Here is a 23,691-nt window from a genome sequence, read left to right on the forward strand (position 1 = left end):
TTCCACAATTCGCACACAGCACAGCAGGAGGTGGTGTCTGGCAGGAACAGGGCATGCAGTTGCTGCTGCACCGACTCCACGGGCAGGAGGGGCTGTGCTGCCTCAGGGTTGGGGGGGGGTCAGGCTCAGGTTGGGTGGGCTTGGGTCCAGGTCAGGCCTAAAAATTAGGCCCAAGCAGATTTCTACATCCAGTATTCACACCTTTTAGTTATACCTGATATTTCTCACCATGGAGTATTTCTTAACCTTTCCTCCATGCCTACATGGGGCTCAAGGCACAGTGGAACCAATATAATTTTGCTCTGCAGGAGATGAGGGAGGTGTAGGCTTTGGGATATCTGTTTCTGAAAGGCAATCAGGGAGGTGGGGGGTGGGAAGCAGGGCACGCCAGGGAGGAGAGAGGATAGGGTCAGTGGATTTGTTGTTTAGCTGATACACCTGACACTGATCCTTGTAGAGAGAGAGGGGGCATATGAGCAGCATGATCTGCACCCTCAGGACTGCAGTGGTGTCCACACAATAGCTTTGCTGCCATTTCTCCCTAATCTCTGTGCAATACTCCTACACCAAGTTTGGCTACTTTTTTTGGTGCAGAAATCAGGATTTAGTTTTATATATATTAGAACCCAGGGACCCCAGAGCCTGCAGTTAGTGGAAAAACGGGAATAAGACACTTTATAAATGTGCCTGGGTTTGGGTTTAGCTGCTTTTTTGGTGGGAATGAACAATCCTGAGTCAAGGGATTGCTACTGAGAATGCTATGCCCTCTCCTTCTTAGTGTCTCACCCTTGGACTAAATAATTTCTTCAGTATAGGCTCGATCCAATGAAGCCTATGTAAATAAGCATTTTCATTGACTTCAATGGGCTTTGAATCAGCCCCCCCCCCCACACCACATCAAACAAACAAAACCCAACTGTATTTAGATACATTTAGAAGTTATTTTTTCCCTCCAGATTTCTAGGTTTAAATGTCTGAAATGTAATAGAATAACAACAACAACAAAAAGCTGCACATTCAAAGTAGAGATCCATTATGCTTTATTTACATGCGGCACCATCTCTTTTACAAACTAGATTACAATTTAAAAAGGAATACACAAGGCAATATCTACTAACACCAAGTGGAGTAAGCACTGCATCTCTACTTCATTTGGAAAGGGGAAGATTTTAAAATCAAACGTGTTTCCAATCTTTGTGTAGTAAGGTAGTATATTCATCCAGGGCAGAATCTAATTTACAAAATCCTCAGTAAGAATGCAACATGAAAGTGCAAGAACGCCTAAATTAAAAGTATATACTGTTCAATTCTTCAGTATATAAAGACAGCCATGCATAAAGGCTGTGGATTTAATATTTTTCCAATTTATATGGCTTGACATGGTGAAACAAAAACAGATAAAACAGTTTTACAGATACTGTATACATGTTATTTTCCAATCATGCAACTTTTTTTTTTTAAAAAAAGTTTAACATGTGAAGCCAAAACGTACAATCGTTCCCCCCCTCATATTAACTAAATGCATCTGGTCCTCCTGCACATGTGCTGGCATTTCCAGTGTACATTATGTACTAAAACAATTATAGGAGACTGATTGCCAAGCAATGACATAATTTTAGAGCAATATATGTCCTAACATTTAGCTCTGTAAAGCAGTAATACAAATATTCCTGGAGTTAGGTAGTGGCCTATTAACCAGCTATTTATATGAGAAGATATTTCACAAAGAAAATTAAATAAAAGCAGACTTGTCTAAACTGCATAAGCATTACCCTTTTTAGAATGTTTTAAAACACAAAATTTAAACAATAACCTGTGCATATGTTCTGAGACTTTATCTGTTGGGCATGCTTTTGTGTGTGTGTGTGGGGGGGGGGGAGGTTAATGCTCAAAAATATTCCTGGAACCAAGGCCAAAGTTTCAAAAACGAGTTTCTGAATCCATACTTTGGCACCTAAATAAGTGATTTGCAAAGGTGCTCAGTCCCCGTGACTGCCGCTGGATTCTCTACGAGATGTGACTATTCTGCACCTCTGAAAATCGGGGCACTTTTTATGTACCTAAATGTACATTTTGGCCTGGGATTTTCCAAGGGGTCTCAATGAGTGAGGCACCCTACTCCCACTGAAAAGCAATGAAAGCAGAGCACCTAACTCCCTTATGCCCCTTGAAAATTCAAGCCTGAGGTGCTTAACTTTACATATTTAAGTTTGAAAATGTTGGCCACCAAAATTAGAGAGAGAAAAAATCTATGTTTTTCTAGTCCATCCCTCCTCAGGTAGTGCAGGTTTTCTCCCCCACAACACTAGGGGCCCAAAACTGCACTGTGGAAGCCAATGAGAGTTTTGTCATTAACTTCAATGGGAGCAGGATTAGGCCCCTTATTTGCTTGTGCTTTGATTTTGATTTGTTTGGAAGGTTCTATAACTTCTCTGCCATTGATTGGATGTCTCTGAACCTACTGTTTTTTCTTCATTTTATAAAAAAAGTGAACCATATTTTGTAAATCTGACGTAACTCCACTGATCTCATGGGAGTCACGCTGCATTAACACTGCAGTAACAAAGTCTGGCCCAGTATGTTCAAACTAGCAGTCTTTCCCTTCCATTAGACATATTAGTTCCGTACCAAGAAAAAATAAAATGACTCGTCTTTGTCGCCGTAGTCATAACGTCAAAACAGAACTTTGCTGGTATTAAGAAAGGACTCTAACAACCCAATCCTGCAATCCTTATACAGGCAAGCCCATTTAATGGGAGATTTCATCTGAGTAAAGACTGCAGCATTGGACAGTATCTCCTTATGTGCAACTGTGAATGATTGGGCAAATCCTGGTCACTGGCATAAATCCTGTCCTCCAAAATGGGTACAAGCAGGTTCTGCCTGCAGTGGAAGAAGAGGTGCAGTTCTGCTGCAGTGTGGGGCTGCAGGCGTTGACTATCTGAAGACGCGGAGCTCACCTCCAGTATGTACTGCCCAGAAGGGATTTGGGGATGGGGCAGAGTCAGTGGATCCGATGGCCGTTCCCCGCTGCAGAGGGGACACACAGGCAAGGCAGTGCTAAGGCTATTCCTGCTCTGATGCTGGAGTACCAGCTATGGAGTGGTGGATTCCTTGTTCCTGCTCCCAAGAAGATCCCTAGAGCACAGCCCAGGCGCTTGGGTTGTGCATCAGGGAAAGACAGTGCTGTAAATCTGTAGTAACTCACTACCATCGGTTAGTCCAGATTTACATCATCGTAACTTGAGAGCAGAATTTGGTCCAATATGTTTTGTTACTCTACTCTATAAAGTGGGCCAAATTTTCTGTTGGCACTATCCCATTTAAGTTACATCAGCAGACAGGTCGGTCCAATATTTCTCCCAAGAAATCCAAATAAAAAAGGTGCAGTCAGTAGATATATATGGTAGGTAGATACAGTAACATAATCCTGTACTACCTATGTATTTGTAACCTGCCTTAAATTAGACTGTGTGAAAGGGAGAATCTGCTGCTTGCTCTACGACTGCACCACGATGTATTCCATCCTCCAGTGGACAATAGATAGTTCAACAAAATGTCACACCAGAAATAAACACAAAGCCTGCTTTGTACCAGAGTACTTGTGCACAGCCCTCCTATTAATCAGAGAGTGAGACTTTAAGATTAAAAATTGTCAATCAGCAAGCATAATACCACAGAAGACAAAGAAAGAAAAACACCCTCAGTTTAATTCACATTTAATGATGTACCAAAAACCTGACAGATACTGTTATACACACCGAGTACAGTGAAGGCTTGCAATAAAGCTCTTTACTAACTTTGGTAAAAGGTGCCTGCATCTGGACTCCTGTAAGTGAACTGACCCCTAAAACAGATGACTGCTGTACACCATTATCGTACTGGGTAGCTGGTTACCCGAAATATCACCTCAAATGGGAAGATCAGTAATGTGAATCATCAACTAATTCTGATGATAAAGAAAAAAACAATAAACTAGCCCCTGCCATTGATAAATAGACCACCTTAATTTAAAAAAATGTTGTTTCATTTAATGAAAATGATAAACTCTTAGCTGCTTGATATGCTATGGGTCTACTATAATCACAACTGCACAGAGTTTACATATTCAGTAAAGGGCAGGATGAAATCAACAGGTTCATCTATAAAATAGAACAGCACAAGCATGAGGAGGTTACAATACAAAACAAATTTTCCATCACACTAGGAGCTGTTATTTCACCAATATTACTTCAGGGAACTGGAAAGTAAGGAGCAAGATGGGGCCCACAAATGTGTGTGTGAGTTTGTGTGTGTGTATGCGTGCATGTGTGGTGGTGGCGAAAGGGAGTCACTCTACATTGCATGGTACATGTGTCAGTGGGAACTCATGCACTGAAACTTTGGGTTAAAATGCTAGCTTGTTTTCCTAACATCCATGCATAATGATCCATTTCTGTACATAATAAAATATATTTATATATTTATATGCATAATGCTTTTATGCAAAGAAAAAAGTCTTCATATATCACTTTGGAGAAGTATGTATACACTGTCCTATTCAGAGCGTCTTCATACCAAGTTCTTATGTACCATTGGTGTTTCCTCCTCTTTTTTCCTCCCCCCCAAAAAATAGTAATAAAAAGTAATCAAGCTTTCCAGATTATAGAGAAAATCTATACAGCAGCACCATACCTTTTATTCATTATTATTCATTCATTGTTATTCATTTTACAAAAGAAACCCATATAAGCAAAACATATAAAACTGCCTTGTCTTTCAGTGTCATTTATCCAATTACTATCTAAGCTTATATGAAAAGCCGTTTGTATAGCATTACTTTCTTGCCTTTCCCTCTACAGCTTCTTCTTTCAGATTGGGTTACGCATAGTGAGAAGGAAAAAATAATCAAGGATATGTATGTAAGAAAAATCACTGATGTAATAACTTACCCTGCAGTGATCTGCATTTGAACTTCTGATGACTCTACTGTAAGTCACTGTTGATGCATATACTGTAAGTTATCTTTTCTGCAATGTCATATATTTTACTTCCCTTTCCTTTTTAAACCATTTCCTTACAAGTGGTTACATTCAACCTGTGTTGGGTGGACAGCTTATCTTATTACTTGTTTTAAGATCAACCAGTTTCCAAACTGCTGAGGCAGACTAATTCTATTCACTGCAACCATTAGGGCAGCTCTGCTAACATAATGCAATAGGTGAGATCGATCAAATCAATCAGGTGCTGAATCAGTAAACACTATGAAATGGCACCCTCACTCAGTCCTTACAAACACTGGACAGGACTGGCAACTAGCAACCTTGCTAGTTTCTCTTGTTATGTAATCAACTCTGGTTTGATGTTTATGGAAAAACAAGGTATGTACCATTAAATTGAAGAAAAGATTTGAAAAAAAGTCAAAAAACAAACAAACAAAACCCACAAGCCATCTCTCTCTGGACTTCAGTCAGTTGCTTGGTGTAATGAATGCTACATACTTAGGTAGTGCTGATGTCTGAAGCTATGTTGGGTAATGGTAATTAGTATAGCCTTTCATTGTGCATACACTGTATTTCAGATGCACAAGGAGAGAAAGAGAAAATGGTTAAAACATCTTTAAAAAAACAAACAAACTGAAGGTTAGAGGGGTGAGATGGGGAAACCCCCCAAAATAGAAGCCAAATTAAAATAACCCATAAACCATTAATATATTGAAACACCACATACTCATTGACAAATAACTACGGTAAAGGCTACACAGTGTGTTCTCAACAGGATGGCGCTGAACATTGTCTCCACAGTAGGTGCTTGACCATCCCATAAAAGGAAGATTTTGCATACTTTAGAACGAGTTCAATTCCGAAAAAGGAGGCTCTTCGCTTGGATAAGGGGCCCATTAACAGTCTCTGCTTCATTAGGAAAATAATGCAGGGTTCACAAAGATCATAAGCTGTAAACGGTATCACTGTCCACTTGCTGACAGCAGATTTGGCAAAGGGTTCTCTCTTTAGGTCTCATGTCAGTTTAAGGGCCTGGAGAGGAAGAAGGAACAAAAGAAAAGAAAATGAGATTATTAGGTGTAAAAAATAACCCACCTGAAATTAACAGACAACACTAACCATTTGGAACCAGCAAGCTTAGCGCTCTCTTGCCGGAAACATGGTGCACTGTATAACAACCCTGAGCATCAAGCAAGTGCTGACTTCTGGCATGGAAGGATTAATGTGCAATTGTTTACAGGTTCAGCAGCTCCCAAAAACTAAACAATCCCCCCTAATTAAAGAACACTATGGATCAAGTCTGAATGACAGAAACCTAATCAGGAGACAAGGTGGGTAAGATAACTTTTACCAGAAGAATTTGGTCCAATAAAAGAAATTACCTCACCCACTTGGTCTCTCTACCATCCTGGGACCAACATGGCTACAACAACACTGCAGGCAACCTAATAAAGCTTCTACAAATTCAATATATTTCCAGATGGTTGGTGGAAGGATCCACCAGAGTCTACCCATTCCTCTCTACCATCCCTTGTGGGTCTTCTCAACATCACCAGAGGGCTGGACACAACTTCTGTCTGAGTCAGACAGTAAATACCACTACAGGCATCAGCTAGAGCAGAGGTTCTCAAACTGTGGTCCGCAAACTCCATTCAGGTGGTCTGCGGATAGTTCTCTCTAAGGTGCATGCCTGGGCGGCCGCACATGAGACAAGGAAGGGCCACCCACCTAATTAGTGGAGCCGCGCAAACATGGCTCCACTAATTAGGTGCCTGGATCCTGGAGAAAACGCACATGTAAGGTGAGATGGTGGCCTTGGGGGGAATAGGGGTAGGTGGGAGGGGGCAGTTGGGTGAGAAGAGGGGGTGGGGGGAATTTGGGACCTGCAGGGCTGCGGCGGCCAGAGAAAGAGGCGACTTTCCCCAGCTCCAGGGCTGCAGCTGCCAGGGAGAGATGGCCCTCCTTCCCAGCCTCAACTCTGTGGCTGCTGTGGTTGGGGAGAGACCTCCCCTCCTTCCCAACCTCAGCTCGGGAGCTGCTGCGGTGGGGGAGTAACCCCCTTCCTTCCCAACCTCAGCTCAGGGGCTGCCATGTCGGGGGAGAGAGGGCACATCCATCGCATTAGAAAAGTAAGACTACTGATATTAAAATGAGTTGTGTGCTTTTATTTGTAGAACCAAAAAATGTTAATTATTATTAAGTTTTTGTAAACAGAGCTAACTATAAATCTTTGGCTGAAAGCGCTAACAGTACAAACAACAGTTGGAAAGATCATTAAGTGGTCCGCCGAGACCCTCAGCAATTTTCAAGTGGTCTGTGAAAAAAAAAATTTGAGAACCACTGAGCTAGAGGATGCTGCCAAAGGGAAACACGAGTTGCTCCCTTCCTCCCTGGGATTGAGGGTGCTGCTTCGTCTGTACTTCTTGCCTCTGCTGGTGAAAGGAGCAATGAACTAAAGCTCAGGCCCTGAACTCTGACCTCCCACATGGCACAACATGCCACCCCTAGACCAACAGGTAAGGCCCTACAAATTCAGTGTTAATCAAAAACATTAAGGGCCACATCCTCAGCTACAGCTGAGGAGCACACAGAGCAAGTTGGGGTGTGCAAGGTAGCATAATGCTCACCTCTACACTCCCCCAGTGCTGGAGCTGCTGTACTGTATATGCAGGGCTAATCCCCAAGCATAAATGACACTGATAGATCTTAAATTAGTTATTGGAAAAGACCTGTATGTCATTGTGAAGAGCTCAATGAAAACCTCTACTCAAAGAGTGCAGCTGTGGTCAAAAAAAGGAAACAAAAAGTTAGGCTACATAAAGAATGAGATAGAAAATCATATAGAACATGTTCTAATGCCATTATATTAATGAATGGTATGCCATCACCTACTGTACTGTGTTCAGTTATGGTCACCCAATCTGTAAGAAATTGCAGAGTAATCATGTTTGCGAGAACAAGAAAAGCTAAAGTAACTAAAAAGCTAGAAAAGACCAGTTTGGACTAACACTAACCCTGTAATGATGGGAGAGGAGAGTTAACACGGAAATGAGAGACTAATAAGTATGGATAAGAAAAGATATCAAAAAGTTATAAATAAGTTTGTGTAACAAAGGGAAGTTGAAGCTGTATTGTCAGGTGCTGAAGGCAACTGTGATGAGATCGTCCTCATCAGCTTTCCACCTATAAGTAACTGATCATTACTCACTGAGTGTTTTGCCTTAACAAATATTGGTTAGACCCATCTGCGGAGTAAGTGAACCTTAATCCAACAATTCAGAGAAAGGAGATGAAAATAATTAGAAATATGGGGAGAATTCTATACAGATGGAGGCTGAAAAGACACTATTTCGTTTAGGGAATATGAAGGGACATGCTAGAGGTATATAAAATTATTACTGGTACAGAAACAGGGGACAATTTTCAAAGCCACTTAGGGCCAGATTTGTAAAGGTATTTAGGCACATAACTATGCAGTGGAATTTTCAAAAGCACCAAGGTGCCTATATGTATTGCTAGGGGCCTAAATACTTTTAAAAATCTGGCCAGAGGTGATGTTTGAAAAGGGGGTTTAGGCTACTAGTTCACATAGATGCTTTTGAAAATTTACCCAACACAAATTATTTAGCGCTTTGTGTAATAAAAGAACAATGGGGGCATTTAATGAAACTGAAAGGCAACAAAATGAAAACTGATAAAAGGAAATGTTTTTCCGCTCTGAAACATCTGGTCTTGGTCACTATCAGGCAGGAGAATGGATTAGATGGACCACTGATCTGATCTGGTCTGATCTAGTTCGGCTATGTTCCTTATTTCCACGGTAAGTAATAACACAAAGGAGATCAACCAGTGAACTAGAATGTTATCATCAAGTGACTGTCTCTGGCTGCTAGAATCACCTTAAGTCTCCACCCTCTCAGTTGACAGACACTGATCCTATAATAACATTTTACTAAAATGACCTATTCCTATACTACCAAATGACTGACAGAAATTTAATTCTGCCTCTTGGTTACTGGAGCAAGAGAACGACAGCTGCTCCCTGTACCATTACAGGAGAACTTCATTCTGAATGCCTTGGAAAGCAGATGAATTATTGTTTCACTCAATCAAAATTTGGCTTTATCCTTAATAATATATTTTTTAGGTAGACTATATTTGATGAATAAGGGGATTTCTGCATGGATAAACATATTGATTTTTTCATTTCTAAAGAGTAAATGAACGTCTGCCATTCAGTAATTTGGCTGGCTAGCAGGGATTCCATTTAGTAAAATGTGCGATGATGCCATAACACAAGGTCATTTGATGAAAGTGAGCCAGGTCTAGTACCTGACAATATAATCTGGGCAGTGATTTATATAGCACTAGAAGCACACACCCTTTTCGGTCTCATCGCCCACACTTTTCATTCATTCCTTGGTATTGGTGGGGTTGGAAGCTATTGCCTTCTGTAAATGCTAATTCATTACAGGAGAAAGACTCACTCCTCAGCATCAAGATCCCTATTTAGCAGAGCATTTAAGCATATGTAAAAAGTCCCACTGACTTCAAAAGGGACTATTCACATACGTGAAAAGTGAAGCATGTACTTAAGCATCAAGTCTTGAGTGAATTACTCAGCATTTACATTAAAAAATATTTCAAAATTGTATTGAGAAAGAGTAGGAACAAAAGAGAAAATACTAGGGATAGACAATCACATTTCTAATTTTTGTAATTTGCACCATCAAATATTCTTCGGAGACTACCAACAATATCCTGGACAATATAAAGAATAGCTAGAATGAGGCTTAGCAAAGAGACAGTGTTAAATAAGAGAAATAAGCAGCTAAGGTAGCATCTGTCTGGATTGTCACTAACAAAAAGAAAGAAGTAGGTTAAATTCGTAACCTTTAGACTTTAACATTGTCCCATTACAGTTTATCATATACATAGACTCGTCCATGATAAACTTGTTAGCTTTGAGTTAAGATGACTAGACTGCAATATCCCATCACTAAAACACAGGGAAATAAGCAGCTACATCATTCAATACTCCATCCACCCCTCTGCTGATCAGTTCTCCTACTCAACTGTAAATACCAATAGGCTCTCTTTCCTTTTCACCCCACCTCCCGCATCCCTGGGAAGTCCTAGCCCGCTCCTCAACAGGCGTTCCAGTCTGATTCCGGTCAGTCAGTCAGTGTGGGACCCCATCTGGAGAACCACAGAAGTTTGCTACAGAGATACAGTCTCTGAAGACAAGTTGGTTGATCTTCAATCGAGGCATCGGTAGCTGTCCTGTCCACACCATTTCCCAGTCCTTATTACTTATGGAGACAGGATGAGAGGAATAATTAAAGCTGAAGTGTGAACAGATGTAACTAATGCAAAAAAAAAAAAAAAAAAAAAAAAAGGTCTAGTGGAGTTAGGGCAGGGATGGAGGGCACCTGAAGAGAAGGTCAGAAATTGGCTGGGTTTTGTGGCAGGGATGGGGAATCCATGTAGGCAGGTGGGTAGTGGGCCTGAGTAGCAGAAATCTTAGCTGACTCCCTGGACTCCTGCCCATTTGTCCCCAGCCCAGTCAATTCTCTGATTTCTATGGGTAGGTGGGCTCCCTACTTCCATGGGTTTGGCAGAATTTCCAATAGGGAGCATGTCTGAATGTTTCCTGTGCAAACAGAAAATTCAATGATCCTTTGAAGAGTTTCTGTGCCAAATTTGGAGACTAAATTGAACCAGTAAAGTGTGACAACGAGGGATTTCAGTCTCACTGTTAGTGTAAACCTCAGTGCACCCTTGACTACAGAGTTAATACCAACAACTCTGTAATGCGCACACACGCATGCACGCCCCTGTACTAAATTCAGAACCAGTGTAAGCAGATGTAGCAGCTTTGCTAATGATAGCTCTGATTTTGGCCCACTGCACACAGAAGTCCACAGTAAAGAAGAGGGTCACTGGACTTTTTCCATAGTGGTGTGTAACCTGTACCAAACAGGAATGTGTATGTGTATGCGTGCCTGTAAGCAATATTTAAAAAATAGGGGCCATTTTTTAAAATTACTGACTATAAATTCATTTTGACTATACATAGCTCAAGACTATTTTCTGTTCTATAATACAAAATTAACATTTTGAATCCTAGATGATGGCTCTGTTAATTCCACTAGGTAAAGGTACAAGGTAATCACTCAATCAATCAATCAAATGCTTCAGTATTTTCAAATTATTTAACTTGCAAGTGACAGTGTGGCAGACAATGCACAGTCCTTTCATTCTGCCCCCTCCTCCTCCTGTCTTATTCACCCCAGCTTCCTCCTCACAGGTTATGAACCATTTCTCTTTGCACTCTTTGTGACTTGGTTGTTTGAGATGGGATTTCCCTCTATGCAATAACATTTAATTTACCACAATATAACATCATTCCACCACTATTAAGATGGAATTAAGTCCCTCAAGCCCTGATCTCAACTCAGGCACCAAGAGGGAAACTCTAAAGCATTACCTAATGCAGACTGCTTTCCCCCTTTGGTTCCCACTGGTGTTCATTATGCTGCACTGGAAACTTCTTCAGAATAGAAAGGTGACGCACTGATGTTCCCCAAGTGCAAGGCACAGCAAATGTGCTCCTGCTGAAACTGGATGTGAGTTTATCAATAGGGTAACCATAACAATCAGTAATACAATCTTTGTAAAAGAAGAGTTCTAAGGGCCTTGAAATAATTATGATCTTGGAATTGGACTACCTGGAACTGGAACAGACTAACATTTCCTATGCCAGGGAACCTAGAAACAACTTCCTAATTAACGTATGTGATTAACTAAGGTGCCTTTATTGTGAAAATGTCACATCTCATAGGTTTCCATTACAGACATTAGTATCTTCAGTGGGTATTTCTACCTGGAGGTTGAACATTACTATAAATTCTTGTTAAGTAATCTGCCCAGAGAACGAGGTGGTGGGAAACGCTGAAGCAAACCCCTGTCCTTCAGTGGCATATGTCCATGAATTCTGATGCATTTGCATACTGTTCTGGTGATCACTGTCATTTGTGTAGCTATATACAAAATAAAAGAGCTTGTCTCACTGCTGCATGGAAAGACAACAGAATCACTGACATTTTGTGAAACTCAATTATTAAATATGATAGCACAGGAAGCTTATTTTACTAATCTTTGATTTCAAATCTCTTTGTGGTGGACAAACATGCACAGGGGCAACAGCTTGCTTGAACGGCTACAGGCTGAATTTTAAAGGAGTTGGAGAAAAGGGAGCAAGCAGTAAACCACAGAACCTGTTGCTCAAAGTTTGCACCATCTTCATTTAACTTACAGATAATTCTTTCCTCTTCAAAACATAAATAATTGGACTGGTTTTAAAATGAAAAATATTTGAGCATATTTGTTATTTTCCTCACCGGTGATATATTTTCACTATCTACTCTTTTGGAAAGGTGTTAGATTCAGGGAAAAGCTGTAATATTTTATTCTGAATTATTCCAGAGATACTTTTCTTTGCGTTTCACATTAACATTCTGTCCCTAATATTCACAATTCCAATGACGAATAATACCAGCTAATTATTTTGAACTTACTACGGAAGACAACTTTTGTGGCTGTGGCTTCTCTGATGACATAGTGTTGCTACATGACAGTCTGCCTGACAGAATAAAAACCAGGAATCCTGATGTCATGACACGGTGTGTCATAATGACATTGCACTGACATATCACACTGCATCAAAATGACACTGTGTTGTAACATTTTGATTTGGCAATGCTTTATGGCATCTGAAAGTTATATTGGGATCTGTTAATGTTCTGCAAGGGACAACTCCTTCAAAATTGGGACAATCCCAGAAAGAAAGATGGGTGGCAATTTTAAAGATCTCCTTCAGAGGGCCTGATACTTCAGGCATACTCCTACCCAAGTAGGTTTTCTTCCCCTGAAATTTTACTCATAACAGTTTTGCTTTTTTCCAGTTCAGAGAGCCAGAAAAACAGTGTAGGAATTTAAGGAGATGGTGTTAAGCGGAACACAGGACTACGGGAGATGGGAAGGTCCTATATTGGTATTTACACATGCATGTGGAATATGAAAGTGTAACCCTATCTTTTGCTGCTATTCCAAAGCAATAGCATTGTAGAACATACCATCAAAGCATCAATTAAAGTTCTGATTAATATTTCAGAAATGTACTTCACTGAATGTAAGATATTGCACAGAAATAAGCTTATTCAGGAGGTCACTCTCAAACTAAAAAACAAAAGAAAACATCCAAGTCACTACTGTAGCTGTCCTCACCACAGGGGGCTAGGATTTGGTACCTCCATTTCTGAAGCTGTGCTCAGCCGTGCATGCAGGGATTTGTTTGTTTTGTACTTTATGTTCACCCGAACTATGCATATGAGCATCTTGAGGGAGCTTTCTGAAATTAAAGACTTGCCCAGAGCTACAGTAAATACACATTATTCTGGCACATCACACCAAAGAAATTCTACTTTCTTTCTCTTTATGGAAGAAGATATTCTTTGTCATTCCTATAATAATCATTCTTATTCTTGCATAGCAGAATCTCACTGCACTGGAAAATAATTAAATATTGGACTTCATGGTGTATGAAGGCCCTTCCTTTCATGTCCCCCATAGACAACAGGGCTTTGTATATATAACCTGTTGTAGATAAATAATCATGAAGAAATTACGGCCTGTTGTGTGTATTTCATAATTTAATTTGAGTTAGGTAATAAATAATAATACTTTACACCTTTACAACACCTTATGAAGATTTTAAAGTGCTTTTAATTAACTAGATCTCACAACACCCTCTGAAGTAGATAAGGATCAACATACCTATTTGATAGATGAGGAAACTGAGACACAGATAAGGTAAGTGACTTGCCCATGGTCACACGGTTAGTGAGTGGCAGAGTTGGGAAAAGAAACAAGCAATTATGGAAGCAAAATGTAGGTTCTGATTTCCGTAATGTTTTTGGACCTGATACTGAACTACTCAATTCAGTGGGAGTTTTGCAATTGATCTGAATAGGAGCAGAATCAAGTACTTTACAGATAATTCAGGATCATATCTACTACACCTCTACCCCGATATAACGCTGTCCTCGGGAGCCAAAAAATCTGACCATGTTATAGGTGAAACCGTGTTATATCGAACTTGCTTTGATCCGCCGGAGTGTGCAGCCCCGTCCCCCCGGAGCACTGCTTTATCGCGTTATATCCGAATTTGTGTTATATTTGGGTTGCGTTATATCATGGTTGAGGTGTACTATGAAGATATCATTGCATCGTGGCCAGTATAGAAACTTTGTAAAACAAACTGCTGCATGAGTTTTTGCAAATGTAGATACGTCAATATGCAGTTCTGTTTGATTTCCAGCAGAAGTACTGTAATATATTTAATTGTTTCTTAGAGACATACACCAATATTTAATCTTCTATACTGGCCTGTTTAAAAAGGTTTAAGTACAAGACATTATGTCTCTACAATATCCGAGAAGCCTCTGATATTACAATTCGATGGGCAGAACTCTGCCTTTCCCCCACAGAGCTATACGGGGGAGAGCAGTGGTATCAAACGTGGGTGAAATCCTGGCACCATTGAACTCAGTGAGAGTTTTGCCATTGACTTGGGTCAGGATTTCAACTTGCATGTTCAGCACTACTGGCATTCTGCAGTTGCAGGGCACAATGCTGCTGACCAAACATACAGGTTAGTTATTTGGAGGAAGAGGATTTAGATATGCCCACAAGATAGTGAAATCATGCCCTGCATGAGACATTGTGTGCTAGCTGGCATGGCAGATAATTCCTGTGTTCTCTGGAACATGAGAGAGAGATCAGATCTTGCTACATGTGTTAATGGGAAGAGGAAGTGGTATCCTAGTGCCTCTATGAAGTAGAGGGAAGGATTTTACTACCACTTTTGTATCTGAAGAACAAATGCCACTTTTGCAGTGAGAAGGTAAAAAGTATCTTGCTGACCGATAGCAGAACTAGACAGTGAATTCTGGATTATATTGCAATAGAAACATGAAATCTAATCTTCATTACTCCACATGTATTTACTGATAACTTGCTTTTCCTCTGTCAGATTAGGGTAGTGAGCATCTCTTTAAAATGATCCTTCCTGCCATACAGACTTCCCATTTTCTGCTGAAGTTAATTGAAAATGACAGGTCAATAAGCCAAGCAAAAATCACTAAAAGGAAGGCACGCCCTATGAATATAGTAGAGGAAAGGTACAATCCCGTCTATCCAAGCTCCATAGGGGCAGAAACTCAAAAGGAAATGCGACAGAGAGAAGGTTCTCCCACTATATCAAATTTCTCTAGCCCTTCTTGAAATCAATGACTTTTCTGTGAAAATCAGGAAAAGAAGAATTTTGAAACAAGGCAATATAAGAAAAAAGACTGGAGAAAACATTAACCTAGAATGAAAATGTGCATAAATACCCACTGTTCTTTCTAGAATAATCTGGAAAGGCATCTTTCTCTTGAACTGATCTCAGACCTTCAGGGCTACGCCGTGACCCCTGTGAAATGAGTTTAGTGCTCTCAGTCCAATTACCGCTCAACAGATGTCCACCCCACACCTGCCACCCTAGCTGGCCATCTCAGTAGAAAGACCAAGGATTAAATGCTCCTGAAGACTGAGGGCACAATTAATAGGCTTTCTTATGGCATTCATTATTGTAGTATCTGTGTGGGGAAGCTTGAACTGCTGCGGTCTGTGCGGTACCTGTCTGTGAACATAATGAACAGCAGCCTCCAGAACTGTCAATTCATCACCTTAATCAAACACAAAATTCACATGAAAAAGTATTTTTTAAAAAAAGACCAATCTTGGCCTTAACTCAGTTGGATGACTCTGAGTTTCTAAAATAAACCTCTATGTGCTTGATTCTTCCGGAAAATTGTGTTTTTTAAAGGATTATTCAAAAAAGGCATAATGTTCTTTAAAAAGAAATCAACCTGTAACTAACACAGTTATTAGGCAGTAGGACATTTCAGAACAAATGCTAACCTGAAGTTCTAAACAAGCACTACAGCTCATTCACACGAAAAAGAAAATTTGCAAAGACTCATTCAGTAATAAAATTCTAATGCTGTTGAGGAAAGCATTGGGGAGACCAACTGATACAGGCTGTTCTAAAAATATCAGTTTATGCTGTCATCTGGTGAGAGTATGTCATCGTGTAATCCTGGCATCTGCAAGGATGGCAAGTTTCTGCTAATTATTGCTCTTGAATCACATGACAAAAACATACTGTACTAAAAAATAAAATACAATCAATAAAAATAAAACAAATCCAGAAAAAAAAAAACAGGCACGTTGTACAACATTAAAACATTTCTGGTTTTGCAGCTGTCTTTTCACAACTCTATTCTACGGAGGGAATGTTGATTTTTATGGATTATTTTTCTTAGCTAATAAAAAACAACAAAAAGTAAAACCCAGCCCAACTCCAGATAAACCAACCAATTCCAGAAGTAGTGAACAATTCAGTGATTATATTTTAGGGCCTGTCACAGGTGACTGGCCCCTTTATGAGCAAGCAGGGTCCAATGCAGCTGGACTGATTACTTACTGCCCAATTAAGCTTAAGGGAAGGCACCTGGGTCTTTCAAAGGGGGAGACAGCTGCAGGTAGGTGGTTGTTGGCTGAGGCGTGCAGACACTGCAGGAAGTAAAAAGGCTCCTGCAGGGCCGTGAGTCAGCTGGGGGACGACACTAGCAGGGAAGACCTGTGGAGAAGGCCAAACTCCAGGCAAGAGGTGCTATAAGAGCAGGAAGCCAGACCCTCAGGAACTGGAGCAGAAGAGTGTTGGAACGCTGAAGGGAAGACAGACCCTCAGGGAAGAAGGGCTGTGCCCAGTTTGGGAATGGGGTGAAGAAATGAATTTTAAAGAGAGGACAGACATTTAGGAGCAAGGGGCTAAGTCCAACTGAAACTGGGATGAAGACTACATACTCTTTGAGTTCTATTTTGAAAGACTTTGTACAGGTCTTAATAAACTGAATCTCAGAAGGAAAATGTTTTGAATATCTGGACGGTGTGGACTTTGTAAGGAGCCCGTGAGTAAAGGGGAAACTGAGGCAGGTGTCAGCAGAGCCACGTTTGGCCAGCAGGGGGCGCTTACAGGACAAGCACATTCTTTGACATGGTCAGAGTCTGATATCCTTACTCACACTAAGTAGCACCTTACTCTGTAAGTAGTCCCAGCGACTGGTGGAGGTAAGTGCTATTCAGTATGAATAAGGGTAGCAGAATCTGTTTTTTGTATTTAGAAGTAATCATGTTTGCTTTCTAAGAGCATTTAGGGACAAATCCCACCCTATCTCTGGGTGCTGAGCGCCCCGCCCCCCCGCGCAATATAACTGATGCCTTTCTGTTGTATCAGGCTGAAAAGAACGGAGGCAGATGCTGAGGGTGGATCCTTCCATCCTTCCTCCCAACGAGGGAATGTGCCTGGACCACGAGAACCACTTCCAGCATTAGGCTGGAGTAGTCTCCCTTGTTGCTTTGCAGTCTTAAAGGGAGGATTCCTCTCTTTTTGGACATACCTAGTGCCTTTCGGCGATCTTAGGTGGGGTGCACAGAGCCGAAATTCCCTTTAGGGCATAGTCAGCTGGATAGTTCAATTGTCAATCTTCTGGAGTTGACTGTAAACCCCATGATTTGATTGTTAGTGTAGTGTATTTATTAATGATAAGCACTTCCCTGCCATGGACCTCTACATTTTATTAATTGAAATTAAAGTAATCTATAAAATATTTTTTTTTAATAAAGGCATTTTTTATAAATGACAACACCTGGTGAATGTGATGGTCACCTGGACACAAACCTGACACATAAACGCTTGCCTGGGGTGAAACAATACTTAACATTAAAAGTACACCATCAACTCAAATTCTAACCCATTAAAAGTGAGGCTGTATCCCCCTGCCAAAACTTTTGTGGTTTACAAGAACATTTCCTAATCTTCAACATGTTTCTTTTGCTCCTCTTACTATCATCCGTAAATGACCCACAGAAACAAGTGGGAAGCTCACTAAGGCCCTGATGCTGCAAAGGGATATGGAAAGTGAATGGGACTCTCTGTTTGGGGGCATAAAGATTCACCAGCACAGAATCCCATTGATTTCCTAGATTCCTTGCAAGGTCAGACCCTGACTGACTACACAGGGCAACAGTGAAGTAGACTAGAAGCAATGTGCTGTGATATGCACAAAGTAAAAGAACAGAGAAAAGCCAATCTCTGGGAAAAGTTTCCTGAAATATGAAGAAACTGACAGCACAGTTTAGAGTAAAAATAAAAACACCAAACAAATATCTATACATTTTTACAAATAATGTACTGAATGCAATAGTTAAGCACCCAATCCTGCAAGGTGCTGAACCTCTCCTGTGAGGTACTGAATACCAATGGGAATTGAGAGCATTTGTAGCAGGTACTTAGTGCATTGAAACTATATAAATTATGGAGATATACCTATCTCATAGAACTGGAAGGGACCCTGAAGGGTCATTGAGTCGAGTCCAGCCCCCCTGCCTTCACTAGCAGGACCAAAGTACTCATTTTTGCCCTAGATCCCTAAGTGGCCCCCTCAAGGATTGAACTCACAACCCTAGGTTTAGCAGGCCAATGTTCAAACCACTGAGCTATCCCTCCCCCCATATATAGTTTATTACATGCTATAATCATGCCTTATTTAGATTTTACTCAATTTTTCTCCATGGACGTTGCTGCGGCAATGTGCTGGCTAGTAACTTAGATATAAATTTGTAGTCATTGCTACCTACCCAACCCATATGAAAGAAGAAGAATGGGTCATCAGCATAAAGAATAAACTCAAGGCCTGATTCATGCAATACAGTCTGCTAGTTCTGACCCATACACCCATACTAAGTGCTTTCCTACATAGTACTGTCCTCTACCGGGGGTGGGGTGGGGTTGGGGGGGGGATTTCTAAAGCACGCTAACATGTTGCACATTAATTGGTCCATGTAGCCCCTGCTGATGTGAACTAAAGGTTCCTAGTGCACTTTAACATAGTACCATTTCAAACAACACTATGCTAAAGCACTCCATCAGTGTCTATCTACATGGACCAATTAATGTGCAAGATGTTAGTGCGCTTTAGAAATCACACCCCCACAGTGCGCTTTGCTCTATCCTCTACTCTACCCACTGAAGTCAATGAGACTCTTCAAGGGTGCACGTCCAAATGAAGGGATTGCACTGCACAATAAGAACCTAAGGAACTCATAATTTCACCAAACAAATAAAATAGTTTATCTCGCCCTGTGTTCTCCAAATCAATTTAATTCACGTGCACTTTTGTGGTGCAGTGTAAAAAATAACTATCTATTGAGCAAAATTTCCTGCTACCAATCACTGCATTTGTGATGAAGATGAAAAAGACAGCTACCTTTTTCTGTAACTGGTGTTCTTCGAGATGTGTTGCTCATTTCCTTTCAACATAGGTATGTGCGCTTGCCACATGCACCAGTGCCAGAAGTTTTTCCCTCAGCAGTATCCATAGAGGACTGGCTCTGGCACTCCCTGGAGTGGCGCGCGTATGCCGCGGCATATAAGGTGCCACCGGTGCCCTCCACCCTCAGTTCCTTCTTGCTGGAAATTCCAACAGTGGGAAAGGAGGGCGGGTTGTTGAATGGACATGAGCAACACATCTCGAAGATAACCAGTTACAGAAAAAGGTAACTGTCTTTTCTTCTTCGAGTGATTGCTCATGTCCATTCAACTCAGGTGACTCCCAGCAGTACCCCTGAAAGTGGATAAATAGTTCACGGACGTGTAGACTGCAATACAGCTCTGCCGAACCCAGCCTGCTGCATGATGGCATAGTGGGCCTTGAATGTTGTACCGAGGACCACGTCGTGGCTCTACAGATGTCCTGGATCGGAACGTGTGCCAGGAAGGCCACGGAGGATGCCTGTGCTGGCTCTGACGATCAGCGGCGGAGGGACTCCCGCTAACTCATAGCAGGTCCGAATGCAAGAGATGATCCAGTTAGAAATCCTTTGCGTGGACACTGGGAGGCCCTTCTTCCTATTCGCTGCAGAGATGAAAAGCTGAGTCGACTTACAGAAAGGTTTTGTCCGATCTAGGTAGAAAGCCAGAGCCCTTCTTATGTCCAAAGCGTGAAGGCGCCTCTCTTCACTAATCTCATGGGGTTTAGGGCAGAAGACCGGAAGGAAGATGTCTTGGCTCATGTGGAAAGTAGAAACCACCTTGGGAAGGAAGGCCGGGTGGGGCCAGAGTGGGACCTTGTCCTTATAGAAGACCATGTATGGCGGTTCTGAGGTAAGGGCTTGCAGCTCGGAGACTTGCCTCGCCGATGTCACTGCCACCAGGAAAGCTACCTTCCATGATAGGTGAGATAGGGAGCATGAGGCCAAAGGCTCAAAGGGTGAGCCCGTGAGCCTGGACAGAACCAAGTTGAGATCCCACTGAGGGGATGGGGACCGGACTTGAGAAAAGAGCCCCTCAAGGCCTCTAAGGAACTGACTGTCATGTCATGGGAGAACAGTCTGCCCCTGGACTGGCGGATCAAGGGTCAAAATGGCCACCAGTTGCACCCTGACAGAGGAGTGCACCAGGCCCTTGTTCCTTAAATGAAGCAGGTAGTCCAAGATCGATTGCACCGAAGAATGCAAAGGGGGATGCCCCGCTCGGCCGCCCAGCGGGAGAACCTTGCACACTTTGCCAGGTAGGTCTGCCTAGTCAAGGGCTTTCTACTCTTGAGGAGGACCTTCTGGACCCTGTCCAAACAGGCCTGTTCATCCGAGTTCAGCCATGCAACATCCATGCTGTGAGGTGGAGGGACGCAAGTTTAGGGTGCAAGAATTGGCAGTGATCCTGTGACAGCAGGTCCGTTCGGTTCAACAGGGGCCAGGGAGGGATCGCTGACAAGCTTGATAGCATTCCGATTCAGTGCTGGCGAGGCCATGCCAGGGCGATCATGATGACCTGCGCCTTGTCTCTCTTGATTTGTGCTAGGACCTTACTGATGAGCAGAATCGGAGGGAACACGTACATCAGGTTTCCTGCCCACGGCAGGAGGAAGACGTCGGAGAGGGAGCCGTTGCCCAGACTCCATCTGGAGTAAAACCTGTGGTATCTTGTGTTCTGCCTGGTGATGAACAAATCCACTTGGGGAGTTCCCCACTTCTGGAAGATCATGCTGGCTACCTCCGGGTGGAGCACCAATCATGGTGAGAGGAGAAGTCTCTGCTTAGGTGAACTGCTAGATGGATTCCGTGGTCGATGCAGAAGTCCCAGAGACAGAGTGCCTCTTGGCAAAGGGCCGAGGATTGCGTTCCACCTTGCCTGTTGATGTAGAACACCAAGGCCGTGTTGTCTGTGACCACTCTGCCCAATAGGTGAGGTAGGAAGACCGCGCATGCTCTGCCTGAGCTCTTTGACGTTTATGTGTAGTGTCGACTCCTCTGGGGACCACATACCATGGGTCTGGAGGGTGCAGAGGTGCCCCCCCATCCGAGGTGCCCAAAGCCAACTCGACTGAGTGAGGAGTGCTGATGAAGGGAACTCCTTCCAGGACATTCCCAGGGTCGGTCCACCATCGCAGCGATGTAAGTACTGTTGACCTTCTCCAGGTGGTCCCTAGACTGGGAGTAGACCGTTGCCAGCCATTGCTGCAGGGGTCGCATCCGGAGCCTGGCGTGCCACACCACATATATACACGCTGCCATGTGACCTAGTAGGCGCAGGCAAACCCTAGCTGTGGCCAGGGGAAATGCGGAGACTTCCGCGATGAGGTCTGTCAATGCCCTGAATCTCTCCAGCGGCAGGAACGGCCTGGTGCAGGTTGAGTCGAGCACCGCTCCGATGAACTGTATCTGCTGTACCAGAACTAATGTGGATATTTTGTCTTTCACCAACAGGCTGAGGCAACGGCGTGTGGCTAGCAGCACCGCGACATCCCCTTGGACCTGGAGTTGCCCTTGACAAGCCAGACATCGAGCTACAGGTAGATGTGGATATCCCGATGTCTGAGGTAAGCCGCCACCACCGACATCCACTTGGTAAATACCTGTGGTGCTGTCGCTAGGTCAAATGGGAGGACCACAAACCAATAATGATCGGGACCTACCATGAGCCGCAGGAAGCGTCTGTGTCCCTCGAAGATGGCGATGTGGAAGTACGCATCTTTCAGATCGAGGATGGCATACCAGTCTCCCGGATCCAGGGAGGGGATGATGGAAGCCAGGGAGACCATGCGGAACTTCAGTTTTGCTAAGTAGCGGTTCAAGCCCCGGAGGTCTAATATGCGCCAGAGACCGTCCTTGGCTTTGGGGATTAAAAAGTATTGGGAATAGAACACCTTGTTCCTGTACTCCACAGGAACTACTTCCACCACACCGAGCTGTAGTAGACTCACTACCTCCTGCATGAGAAGACTCTCGTGAGAAGGGTCCCTGAAGAGGGGCGCGGAGGAGGGGTACAAAGAGGTGGTAGAAAGTAACTGAAGGATGTAACCCTGCACCACTGTATTGAGGACCCATCGGTCCAATATTATAGACGCCCACGCAGGGAGGAAGGAAGAAAGGTGGTTGGCAAACAGAGGGGAGGAAGGATTCAGGGAACAGTTTGGTAGGTTGTCCTCGGGCATACCCTCAAAATGGGCGCTTGCCCGTTTGCATACTGCGGGTTGAGCCTGACTGGGATGTAGACGGGGGTTGGAGGCCAGGGCGCTTCTTGTTGCCCCTGGATCTTTTGTGGGGAGGCTCCTGGCGAGGGTGGCTCCCTTGGATCTGAAGCTGCTGCAGCTTAAACCGCTTGCGGGAAGGGCCGGGGACATACAGGCCCAGTGTTTTTAGGGTCGTACGGGAATCTTTCAGGCCCTGGAGCTTAATGTCCATCTGTTCTGCGAAAAGGGCGTGCCCATCGAAAGGGAGGTCTTGCATTGTCTGCTGAGTCTCCAAGGAAAGACCAGAGAGGAGTAGCCATGAAGCCCTGCGCAATGAGATGGCCGATGCCAGGGTACGGGTGGTGGTGTCCGCAGCATCTGATGCTGCCTGGAGAGCTGCTCTGGCTGCAGTCAAGCCCTCATCCAGGATTGCCCAGAACTCATTCCTAGAAGCCTCAGGAAGGGCGCTCTCGAACTTGGTCATGGCCTGCCACATATTCAAATCATAGCGGCCTAGTACGGCCTGATGGTTGGCCACCCGCAATTGTAGACTGGAGGACAAATAAACTTTACGCCCAAACAAGTCTAGTCTCCTTGAGTCTTAATTCTTAGGGGTATCCCCCGGTTGACCCTGTCACTCTCTGTGGCTGACTGCCTCTACCACTAGGGTATTGGGAGCAGGGTGGGTATAAAGGTACTTGTGACCCTTGGATGGCACAAAGTACTTGCGTTCTGCCCTCTTAGAGATTGGAGGCAAGAAGGAGAGGGTTTGGCAGAGGGCATTTGTAATTTTAGCAACCCCCTCATATAGGGGCAAAGCTACCCTGGCCGGGGTCACGGGGCAGAGAACATCAAAGAGGGAGTCTGCGGGTTCCTCTAATTCCTCTGCCTGGAGGCCCAGGTTGGCAGCGACCCTCTTTAGCAGCTCCTGATGCTCCATAGCATCATCCTGGGGCACTGGTAGAGGGGGCCCTACTATGGCCTCGTCTGGTGACGATGAGAAGGAAGCCGGTACCAGGCGGTCCTCC

The 23,691-nt window shown here is 43.2% G+C and overlaps 1 protein-coding gene across 2 annotated transcripts in view; it reads right to left on the bottom strand.

The window, feature by feature from the left end:
* Positions 1-1,023: 1,023 nt before the first annotated feature.
* FOXO3 (forkhead box O3) overlaps positions 1,024-23,691 on the bottom strand; it is a 150,374-nt gene continuing 127,706 nt past the window's right edge. For both annotated transcript variants that reach the window (XM_034765918.1, XM_034765919.1), the window contains exon 3: positions 1,024-6,014. The gene's annotated coding sequence lies outside the window, so the exon portion shown is untranslated. The remainder of the gene's footprint in view (positions 6,015-23,691) is intronic.

The sequence above is a fragment of the Trachemys scripta genome, chromosome 3 (assembly GCF_013100865.1).
Source record: "Trachemys scripta elegans isolate TJP31775 chromosome 3, CAS_Tse_1.0, whole genome shotgun sequence".
NCBI classification, from domain to species: domain Eukaryota; kingdom Metazoa; phylum Chordata; order Testudines; family Emydidae; genus Trachemys; species Trachemys scripta.